Consider the following 12235-nt stretch of genomic DNA (forward strand, 5'->3'; position numbering starts at 1 on the left):
CGCATTGACATGCGTTTTTCCGAACGGCGTCAGGAGCTCCGCCAGGATATGGACTCTGTTCGCACGAGGCGTTTCTTCTCCCCGGCTCCTCTCTCCTCTGGTCCCCTGCAACCTGTTCCTGTGCCTCCCGCCGTGGAGGCTATGCAGGTCGACCGGTCTCGCCTGACACCCCAAGAGAGGACACGACGCCGCATGGAGAATCTCTGCCTGTACTGTGCTAGTACCGAACACTTCCTGAAGGATTGTCCTATCCGTCCTCCTCGCCTGGAAAGACGTCCGCTGACTCCGCACAAAGGTGAGACAGTCCTTGATGTCTACTCTGCTTCTCCACGTCTTACTGTGCCTGTGCGGATGTCTGCCTCTGCCTTCTCCTTCTCTGCTGTGGCCTTCTTGGACTCTGGATCTGCAGGAAATTTTATCTTGGCCTCTCTCGTCAACAGGTTCAACATCCCGGTGACCAGTCTCGCCAGACCCCTCTACATCAATTGTGTAAACAATGAAAGATTGGACTGTACTATACGTTTCCGCACGGAGCCCCTTCTAATGTGCATCGGATCTCATCACGAGAGGATTGAACTGTTGGTCCTCCCCAATTGCACTTCTGAAATCCTTCTTGGACTTCCCTGGCTTCAACTCCATTCCCCAATCCTGGATTGGTCCACTGGGGAGATCAAGAGTTGGGGGCCCTCTTGTTCCAAGGACTGCTTAAAACCGGTTCCCAGTAAACCTTGCCGTGTCCCTGTGCTTCCTCATGTAACCGGTCTCCCTAAGGCCTATATGGACTTTGCGGACGTTTTTTGCAAAAAACAAGCTGAGACTCTACCTCCTCACAGGCCTTATGATTGTCCCATTGACCTCCTCCCGGGCACTACTCCACCCCGGGGCAGAATCTATCCTCTGTCCGTCCCAGAGACTCTTGCCATGTCTGAATACGTCCAAGAAAATTTAAAAAAGGGCTTTATCCGTAAATCCTCCTCTCCTGCCGGAGCCGGATTTTTCTTTGTGTCCAAAAAAGATGGCTCTCTACGTCCTTGCATTGACTACCGCGGTCTTAATAAAATCACGGTTAAGAACCGCTACCCCCTACCCCTCATCTCTGAACTCTTTGATCGTCTCCAAGGTGCCCATATTTTTACCAAACTGGACTTAAGAGGTGCTTATAATCTCATCCGCATCAGAGAGGGGGATGAATGGAAAACGGCATTTAACACCAGAGATGGACACTTTGAGTATCTGGTCATGCCCTTTGGTCTATGCAACGCCCCTGCCGTCTTCCAAGACTTTGTTAATGAAATTTTTCGTGATCTCCTATACTCCTGTGTTGTTGTATATCTGGACGATATCCTGATTTTTTCTGCCAATCTTGAAGAACACCGCCAGCATGTCCGTATGGTTCTTCAGAGACTTCGTGATAATCAACTCTATGCCAAAATAGAGAAATGTCTGTTTGAATGCCAATCTCTTCCTTTTCTAGGATACTTGGTCTCTGGCCAGGGACTACAAATGGACCCAGATAAACTCTCTGCCGTCTTAGATTGGCCACGCCCCTCCGGACTCCGTGCCATCCAACGTTTTTTGGGGTTCGCCAATTATTACAGGCAATTTATTCCACATTTTTCTACCATTGTGGCTCCTATTGTGGCTTTAACAAAAAAAAATGCCGATCCCAAGTCTTGGCCTCCTCAAGCGGAAGACGCCTTTAAACGACTCAAGTCGGCCTTTTCTTCGGCTCCCGTGCTCTCCAGACCTGACCCATCTAAACCCTTCCTATTGGAGGTTGATGCCTCCTCAGTGGGAGCTGGAGCTGTCCTTCTACAAAAAAACTCTTCCGGGCATGCTGTTACTTGTGGTTTTTTTTCCAGGACCTTCTCTCCGGCGGAGAGGAACTACTCCATCGGGGATCGAGAGCTTCTAGCCATTAAATTAGCACTTGAGGAATGGAGGCATCTGCTGGAGGGATCAAGATTTCCAGTTATTATTTACACCGATCACAAGAACCTCTCCTACCTCCAGTCTGCCCAACGGCTGAATCCTCGTCAGGCCAGGTGGTCTCTGTTCTTTGCCCGATTTAATTTTGAAATTCACTTTCGGCCTGCTGATAAGAACATTAGGGCCGATGCTCTCTCTCGTTCCTCAGATGCCTCTGAAATTGAACTCCCTCCTCAACACATCATTCCTCCTGACTGCCTGATTTCCACTTCTCCAGCCTCCATCAGGCAAACTCCTCCAGGAAAGACCTTTGTTTCTCCACGCCAACGCCTTGGGATCCTCAAATGGGGTCACTCCTCCCATCTCGCAGGTCATGCGGGCATTAAGAAATCTGTGCAACTCATCTCTCGCTTCTATTGGTGGCCGACTCTAGAGACTGATGTGGTGGACTTTGTGCGAGCCTGCACTATCTGTGCCCGGGATAAGACTCCTCGCCAGAAGCCCGCTGGTTTTCTTCATCCTCTACCTGTCCCCGAACAACCTTGGTCTCTGATTGGTATGGATTTTATTACTGACTTACCCCCATCCCATGGCAACACTGTTATTTGGGTGGTCGTTGATCGATTCTCCAAAATGGCACATTTCATCCCTCTTCCTGGTCTTCCTTCAGCGCCTCAGTTGGCTAAACAATTTTTTGTACACATTTTTCGTCTTCACGGGTTGCCTACACAGATCGTCTCGGATAGAGGCGTCCAATTTGTGTCTAAATTCTGGAGGGCTCTCTGTAAACAACTCAAGATTAAATTAAATTTTTCTTCTGCATACCATCCTCAATCCAATGGACAAGTAGAGAGAATTAACCAGATCTTGGGTGACTATTTACGACATTTTGTTTCCTCCCGCCAGGATGACTGGGCAGATCTTCTACCTTGGGCCGAATTCTCGTATAATTTCAGAATCTCTGAATCTTCCTCCAAATCTCCGTTTTTCGTGGTGTACGGCCGTCACCCTCTTCCCCCCCTCCCTACCCCCTTGCCCTCTGGGCTGCCCGCTGTGGATGAAATTTCTCGTGATCTTTCCACCATATGGAAAGAGACCCAAAATTCTCTCTTACAGGCTTCTTCTCGCATGAAGAGATTCGCAGATAAGAAAAGAAGAGCTCCTCCCATTTTTTCCCCTGGAGACAAGGTATGGCTCTCCGCTAAATATGTCCGTTTCCGTGTCCCGAGCTATAAGTTGGGACCACGCTATCTTGGTCCTTTTAAAGTTTTGTCTCAAATTAATCCTGTCTCTTACAAACTTCTTCTTCCTCCTTCTCTTCGTATCCCTAATGCCTTTCACGTCTCTCTTCTTAAACCTCTCATCCTCAACCGTTTTTCTCCTAAATCTGTTCCTCCCACTCCTGTTTCCGGCTCCTCGGACATCTTCTCTGTCAAAGAGATCTTGGCTTCTAAAAAAGTCAGAGGAAAAACTTTTTTTTTAGTGGATTGGGAGGGTTGTGGTCCAGAAGAGAGGTCCTGGGAACCTGAGGACAATATCCTGGACAAAAGTCTGATCCTCAGGTTCTCAGGCCCCAAGAAGAGGGGGAGACCCAAGGGGGGGGGTACTGTTACGCCGAGCGCTCCGGGTCCCCGCTCCTCCCCGGAGCGCTCGCTACACTTCCCTCACTGCAGCGCCCCGGTCGGTTCCACGGACCCGGGGCGCTGCGTTACCACCTCCGGCCGGGATGCGATTCGCGATGCGGGTAGCGCCCGCTCGCGATGCGCACCCCGGCTCCCGTACCTGACTCGCTCCCCGTCAGTTCTGTCCCGGCGCGCGCGGCCCCGCTCCCTAGGGCGCGCGCGCGCCGGGTCTTTGCGATTTAAAGGGCCACTGCACCGCTGATTGGTGCAGTGGTTCCAATTAGTGTTTACACCTGTGCACTTCCCTATATCACCTCACTTCCCCTTCACTCCCTCGCCGGATCTTGTTGCCCTAGTGCCAGAGAAAGCGTTCCTTGTGTGTTCCTTGCCTGTGATTCCAGACCTTCTGCCGTTGCCCCTGACTACGATCCTTGCTGCCTGCCCCGACCTTCTGCTACGTCCGACCTTGCTTCTGTCTACTCCCTTGTACCGCGCCTATCTTCAGCAGCCAGAGAGGTTGAGCCGTTGCTAGGGGATACGACCTGGTCACTACCGCCGCAGCAAGACCATCCCGCTTTGCGGCGGGCTCTGGTGAAAACCAGTAGTGACTTAGAACCGATCCTCTAGCACGGTCCACGCCAATCCCTCTCTGGCACAGAGGATCCACCACCTGCCAGCCGGCATCGTGACAAACATCTTGTCTGCGCTGCGTTACGGAAGCCTGAGACATGCGCCCTGCATGGCACACATGTTCAATCTGGTTGTGAAGCGGTTCCTGAAGTTTTCCCCCCATCTGCAAGACATCCTAACAATGGGAAGGAAACTTTGCGTGCACTTCAGTCACTCGTACACTGCATAGCACACCCTCCTTGAGCTGCAGCGTCAGAATGGTATACCCCAACATAGTCTAATTCTGTTTCTACACGTTGGAATTCCACCCTCCATATGTTGGACCGACTATAATAACAGAAAAAAGCCATCACCGATTTCTTGATGGGGGGACTCCCCTGTGTAACTTCAATATCAACCAGTGGCAGCTCATACGTGACACCTGCCATTTGCTCAGGCCCTTTGAGGAAGCCACATTATTAGTCAGTCGTTAGGATTAAAGAATGAACGACATCATTCCTCTGCTTCATCTACTACAACACGTTGGCTGGTCAGGGCACTGGAGACATGGTGCCTACATCTCATGGCCACATGAGCCCTGTGGGGGCTGAACTGGAAGAGGAGGGGGGACAGTGGAGCACAGCTTAGGTTTCGTGAAATGGGTGGTTTTTATAGTCATCTGACAGGAGAGGAGGAGCAGGAGCAGCCAGAGGAGCCTAAGGGTGATGAGGAAGACGAGACAGAGGACCCAGACACACTGTGGCAGTATGCAGTAGAGATGGAGGCAGGGAGTCCCTCCAACTCGCTGTCTCTACACCTTATTGGACCCTCGCTACCGACACAAAATGGGGGCCTTTTTTACACCCACTGAGAGGGAGGACAAACTGACCTACTACAGAGACAACCTACAGTCGCTGATGAGTAGCTTTCTTCACCCGCATAGTGAAGCAACTCATCAGCCGCTGGTAGACCTGGAGCAGGACCTGAATCAGCAGGTGGTGGCATACATTGACATGACCATGCCAACACAACTTGAAGATCCGCTGGACTTCTGGGAAGCCAAACTTGATTTGTGGCCGCAACTAGCAGAGTTTGCCCTGGAAAAGCTGTCCTGCCCGGCCAGTAGTGTGCCACCAGAGCGGGTGTTTAGTGCGGCAGAGGCCATAGTAACCCCAAAGAGAACTTTTCTGTCCACCAAAAATGTGGAGAGACTGACCTTTGTGAAGATGAATCAGACATGGATGAGCCAGGATTTCCACCCACCAATGCCTGATGCATCAGAGTGGATTGACCATGGTGCCACACCAACACTTCACAAATATGGATAGTGCCAAACAGATTTAAGGCGCTGCTCCCCAGTTACAGAAATTCCTCTGCATCAGACCACAAGTAAGTATTGAGGATATGCATTAGCTAAAACTTAATATATGGACACCAATTTTTTTTATATCTAAAAAAAGCAAGGTGTGCCAAAAACACCATGTGCCACCTACACCACCAAGTATTGATGTGATGCAAAGGGGTAAAAACTTCCCCTGTAAGGCCCTACCCTCGTATTATTATTTCCCTTCTTGGCAAGTGTTACTCGCCCTAAAAAGGGCGGCCCCACACAGGAGCCTCTCCCTATTTCCACCTACAAACACTGCCATAGGGAGAGTTTTGTTTGTGGGGCCACCCTTTTTAGGGTGAGAAACACTTGCCAAGAAGCGAATTAATAGGGTGAGAGTAGGGCCTTGCAGGGGAAGTTTTTACCCCCACCTGCTACAATGGACAATATGTTGTTCCCTTCCACCTTTTCGAGGAAAGTGTTACTCGTCTTAAAAAGGGGCGGCCCCACACAGGAACCAATCCCTATTTCCACCTAAAAACCCTTGGAAATGGCAGTGTTTGTAGGTGAAAATTGGGAGAGGTTCCTGTATGGGGCTGCCCTTTTTAGGGTGAGTAACACTTGCCAAGAAGGGAATTAATAATGCGAGAGTAGGGCCTTACAAGGGAAGTTTTTACCCCCACCGGTTACAATGAACCATACTTTGTTCCCTTCCACCTTTTAGAGGTCTTTGCATCACATCAATACTTGGTGGTGTAGGTGGCACATGATACTTTTTGCACCCCTTTCCTTTTGTTTGATTTCCCAAAAATTTGGGGTACATTTATTTTATCCTAAGAATATTATTAAAAGTTAAGTTTTACTTAAAGGGGTACTCCCGTGGAAAACTTTTTTTATTTTTATTTTTTAAATCAACTGATGGCAGAAAGTTAAACAAGATTTGTAAATCACTTCTATTAAAAAATCTTAATCCTTCCAGTACTTTTTAGGGGCTATATACTAAAGAAAAATCCTAAAAAGAAATGATTTTCCTCTGATGTCATGACCACAGTGCTCTCTGCTGACCTCTGCTGTCCATTTTAGGAACTGTCCAGAGCAGGAGAAAATCCCCATAGCAAACATGTGCTGCTCTGGACAGTTCCTAAAATGGACAGCAGAGGTCAGCAGAGAGCACTGTGGTCATGACATCAGAGGAAATGCATTTCTTTTTTGGATTTCTCTTTAGTATACAGCCCCTAAAAAGTACTGATTTAAAGAAAAAAAAGTTTTCCATGGGAGTACCCCTTTAATGCATAGCCTCAATACTTACTTGTGCACACTAACACTTTTTACAAAAAAGACCGTTTTCTTCTGCCTACCTGCCTCAGCTACTATTCTGATCCTGCTAACCGCCTGATGCCACACATCTGATGCCAAGTCCTCCTTTTTTCACCCACCTTCGTCACCGGGTGCTGGTATTGCCACCCACCGCCCCAGTATGTCACTGGGTCACTTTCAGGACTCCTGATGCTGCTTATGCTCCAGGCTGTCTCATACTGCCCCCATATGTTCTCCTCATGCTGATGCCAGCTCCAGGCTGTCTCATTCTGCCACCATATGTTCTCCTCATGCTGATGCCAGCTCCAGGCTGTCTCATACTGCCACCATATGTTCTTCTCATGCTGATGCCAGCTCCAGGCTGTATTATTTTGCCACCATATGTTCTCCTCATGCTAATGCCAGCTCCAGGCTGTTTCATACTGCCGTCATATGTTCTCCTCATGCTGATGCCAGCTCCAGGCTGTCTCATACTGCCACCATATGTTCTCCTCATGCTGATGCCAGCTCCAGGCTGTGTCATTCAGCCACTATATGGTCTTCTCTTGCTGCCGCCAACTCCAGGCTGTGTCATTCAGCCACTATATGGTCTTCTCTTGCTGCCTCCAACTCCAGGCTGTGTCATTCAGCCACTATATGGCCTCCTCATGCTGCTGTCAACTCCAGGCTGTGCCATTCAGACACTATATGGTCTACGCATGCTTCTGCCACCTCCAGGCTGTGTCATTCAGTCACTATATGGTCTTCTCATGCTTCCACCACCATCAGGCTGTGTCATTCAGCCACTATATGGTCTCCTCTTGTTGCTGCCACCTCCAGGCTTTGCCACTGTACTGCCATGTGGTCTCCTCATGCTGCTGGCACATAAAATAAAACTTTTTAGGTTCATCTATTTGAAATCTTCAATTTAAATGTAAAAAAAAAATATCTTTAATCTTTTCAATTGTGAGGCCCTGTGGTCTCATCAGGCTGTTGCCACCTCCAGGCTGGGTCATTCAGTCACTATATGGTCTCCTCATGCTGCCGCCACCTCCACACTGTGTCATTCAGCCACTGTAGGGTCTCCTCATACTGATGCCACCTCCAGGCTCTGTGATTGTGCCGCTCTGCGACAGTCATTCTAATAGCGATGTCTCTAATCTGCATGTCATACTGTATAACAGTATTATTTCACTAACACAGCACACTCCCTATGCGTGTTACAGCAAGGCAAAGTGTTTTTAATAGGGAATCGCGGCAAATAAATTCGGACCGAAACAAATTTTTGGGGAAAATACGGCGAATCGGCCGAATCTAATTTTTCTAAAATTCACTCATCTCTAGATGCCAACTTATTGGTCTGGCAATCTAGGCAACTGTCCAAGGTAGCCATTTATTAGAACCAGGGATGTCCTGAGTATGAGTGCCGATAATTTTTTGTCAAATACTTACTGCTACCAACTCTTTAGGCCCTAAGAACCCCTGGTGGAAACTCTGTAGTTCCCCTTATGGTTTATGCTCTGTACCCCTTTCATTCGAAGTACCCTACTATGTTCTATAAGAAATTTATTTAAAAACCCTTAAAGGGATATTCCACTACTAGGCTTCTTATCCCCTATCCACAGGATAAGGAATAGGTGTGATCACAGGATGTTCGGCTGCTGGGACCCCAAGCAATCTCCTGCCCAGCACTCCAGCAATCCGCATGCACGTAGTAATCTCCACCCCGTGCCGGATTACTGGTGACACAGCCCGAAGCTGTGGCTGAAGCGCCTCTCCATATGTCTCAATACGCGAGCGCTGTATCACAGTCTCTCCCACAGACTTTTGAACATAAATGTGATCTCTGGGGGTCCCAGTGGTCCCCCCCCAGAGCCCCTCCCCCCCCCAAACCCTGCGATCAGACACTTTACCCCTTTAAAAAATATTTATGGCCCAGGCTATGTGCTGCATTAGCCCCTCAACCCCTCCCCCTCCTGTACGCATGCATTGACACCCCACCCATACAGTTAAATTGAGTGACTCACAATCGAGTTTCTTCTCTGATCTGCATCATCCTCTTTCCAATTTTTCTCCATTCATCTCAGACCACCATGTCGACTTCTTCCAGCCAAAACTCATCTCTTCAACATCTGCAGGACGAACATGTTAGACATTTTTCCAGTTTCTCCTAACCTCTACACAATCTCTATCTATAAGCCCCCAAACTGTAATAATGCCCACCTTCATGTCCTGCATGATAAAAGTGGGTAGAAGGGTAGGTCCCCTATTAAGTAGGTACAGTATATTCCCCCCACAGTAGGCAGGTATGTATGTCTCACAGCAGTTAGTTCCCTTATTAGGTGGTTCTCCCCCATAGGTAGGTACATAGGCAGGTAGGTAAATACATCCTTAGGTAGGTAAATCGATTCCCCTAAGTAAGTAAATATGTTGGTAGGTAGGTTAGTAGCCAGGTAGGTAGCTAGCTTTGAAGGTAAGTAGATATGTAGTTAGCTAGGTAGGTAAGTAGGTAGCCAAGCAGCTAGGTAGAAAACTATGTAGGTAGCTATGTAGGTAGGTAGCCAGGTAGCTAGGTAAGTAGTAAACTTTAACAAGTTTCAACATGTTTTTATTCAGCAAGTCTTGGCAGGGGAATGCGTTACTTACTGTTTTCTTTGAGAAAACAGTACCTGCTAATTCCAGGTCTTTTTGTAGCTCTCCACAAGTGTTCTTGGCTCTTGGACAACTCTTCTAATTATTCTTCTCTCCTCTATCAGAAATCTTGTGAGGAGCACCTGGTCGAGGCAAATTTATGGAGAAATATTGTCTTTCCACTTCTTTATTATGGCCCCAACAGTTCTCACTGGGACATTCAGAAGGTTAGAAATGTGCCTGCCACCAAATTCTTTGTTATGTTTTGCCTTTTGCACCTCCCTTTCTTCATAAGTTCAATTCTTTTTCCGTGTCATTTCACCTTATTACACATAACTTAATTTTGATCTTATATTTTTGGTTTCTTTGTATGTACGGTGGGGATCAAAAGTTTGGGTACCCCAGGTAAAAATTTGTATTAATGTGCATGAAGAAGCCAAGGAAAGATGTGTCATGGATTGTTCTCAATCATCATCTGGGAAGACCAGGTGATGTCAATCTCAAAGGTTTTAAATGCCCAGACTCATCTGACTTTGCCCCAACAATCAGCACCATGGGTTCTTCTAAGCAGTTGTCATGAAATCTGAAACTGAAAGTAGTTGACGCTCACAAAGCTGGAGAAGGCTATACGAAGATAGCAAAACGTTTTCAGATGTCAATATCCTCTGTTCGGAATGTAATTAAGAAATGGCAGTCATCAGGAACAGTGGAAGTTAAAGCAAGATCTGGAAGACCAAGAAAAATATCATAAAGAACAGCTCACAGGATTGTGAGAAAAACAATTCAAAACCCAAGTTTGACTGCACAATCCCTCCAGAAAGATCTGGCAGACACTGGAGTTGTGGTACACTATTCCACTATACTAAGAGATACTTGTACAAATATGGTCTTCATGGAAGAGTCATCAGAAGAAAACCTCTTCTACATCCTCACCACAAAACTCAGCGTTTGAACTTTGCAAATGAACATATAGACAAGCCTGATGCATTTTGGAAACAAGTTCTGTGGACCGATGACGTTCAAATTGAACTTTTTGGCCGGAATGAGCAAAGGTACGTTTGGAGAAGAAGGGGAACAGAATTTTATGAAAATAACCTCTGTCCAACTGTTAAGCATGGGAGTGGATCAATCATGCTTTTGGGTTGTATTGCAGCCAGTGGCACAGGGAACATCTCATGAGTAGAAGGAAAAATTGATTCAATTAAATTTCTGCAAATTTTGGATGCTAACTTGATGCCATCTGTGAAAAAGCTGAAGTTAAAAAGAGGATGGCTTCTACAAATGGATAATGATCCTAAAAACACCTCGAAATCCACGGGGGATTACATCAAGAGGAGTAAACTGAAGGTTTTGCCATGGCCTTCACAATCTTTTGACCTCAACATAATTGAAAATCTATGGATAGATCTTAAAAGAGCAGTGCGTGACAGACAGCCCAGAAATCTCAAAGAACTGGAAGACTTTTGTAAGGAAGAATGGGCAAAGATACCTCAAACAAGAATTAAAAGACTCTTGGCTGGCTACTAAAAGCGTTTACAAGCTGTGATACTTGCCAAAGGGGGCAGTACAAGATATTAACTCTGCAGGGTGCCCAAACTTTTGCAGATGCCATTTTTTAGTTTTCTGTTATTTTGAAAGTGTAAATGATGGAAATAAAATCTAACTTTTATTGACATATTATAACAATGTCTAATCTGTAATTTGATGTCTTTTGGAGATTTTTTCATCTTTCCTTGGCTTTAAGCACATTAATGCAAATTTTTACCTGGGGTGCCCAAATTTTTGATCCCCACTGTATGATTTATTTGGGTTGTTATCAACATCTGATAAACATTTCATGTCAACAGCACCTTTGACAATCTATTTAGCGAGAAAAACAGTGACATGTTCAATATTTATTTCACCCTCTGTGGGTAGGTATGGAATCTCCCCCTAATAGGTAGAAGCCCCCAGTAGGTAGGAAGGGAACTCTCCCCTTTTAGGTAGAAGCCCCTAGAAGATAGCCCCTAGTAGGTAGGTAGTCAGGTAGATAAGGAACCTCCTTTTTGGTAAATGTCCCCTTAAAGGACAACTGTAGTGGAACACTTTTATATATGCCCGGGCCTCAAAAATAAACAAAATAAACTCATACATACCTTCCTACGAGCCCCCGTTGGTCCGGCACAGGCCTCACGGTCTGGCAGTGCTGACGTCATTCCACTTCCTGGGGACGGGGACCCCGCAGAGCCGTCGGCGTATCACCGGCCGTAGCGATGTCCCACCCTGGTCAGTGATAGGCTGAGCCCACTGTCATGCAAGGAGCTCTGGCCAGCTTCTTACATGACAGTGCGCTCAGCCTATCACCGACCGGGGCGGGACATCGCTGCAGCCGGTGATACGCTGATGGCTCTGCGGCGTCCCCGTCCCCAGGAAGTGGAATGACGTCAGCACTGCTGGACCGTGAGGCCTGTGCCGGACCAACGGGGGCTCGTAGGAAGGTATGTATGAATTTATTTTGTTTATTTTTGAGGCACGGGCATATATAAAAGTGTGTCTTGAGAAAGCGCTCTATAGCGAGAAACTGCCCGTCGGCCATATCTGTGAGACGACCTGACCACAATAAATAATTTTTAACTGCAAACCGTGAGTGCAATCAACCTCTTCTTACCTACATATATAAAAGTGTTCCACTACAGTTGTCCTTTAAGCAGTTTCCCCCAATAACTCCCATTAAAAAAAAATTATAAAAATACTACTCACTTTCCCTCTGCTCCTGCACTGAGGCCTCTGCATCCTCCTCTCTGTCAGTGGTGCAGGACCTGCCACGCAATGAAAAGACATC

General features: G+C 47.1%; 1 long non-coding RNA gene across 2 annotated transcripts in view; it reads right to left on the reverse strand.

Annotated features, from left to right (window-relative positions):
- Window positions 1–12235, reverse strand: part of LOC130363000 (uncharacterized) — a 101031-nt gene that overhangs the window by 34863 nt on the left and 53933 nt on the right. Inside the window, exon 3 of one of the 2 annotated variants that reach the window (XR_008891677.1) lies at window positions 8831–8915. The exons of the other annotated variant lie outside the window; for it this stretch is intronic. This is a non-coding gene — a long non-coding RNA (uncharacterized LOC130363000). Of the gene's footprint in view, window positions 1–8830; window positions 8916–12235 lie in introns of those variants that run through there. 2 annotated transcript variants of the gene reach the window in all.

Source organism: Hyla sarda, chromosome 3 (genome assembly GCF_029499605.1).
Source record: "Hyla sarda isolate aHylSar1 chromosome 3, aHylSar1.hap1, whole genome shotgun sequence".
NCBI lineage: Eukaryota > Metazoa > Chordata > Amphibia > Anura > Hylidae > Hyla > Hyla sarda.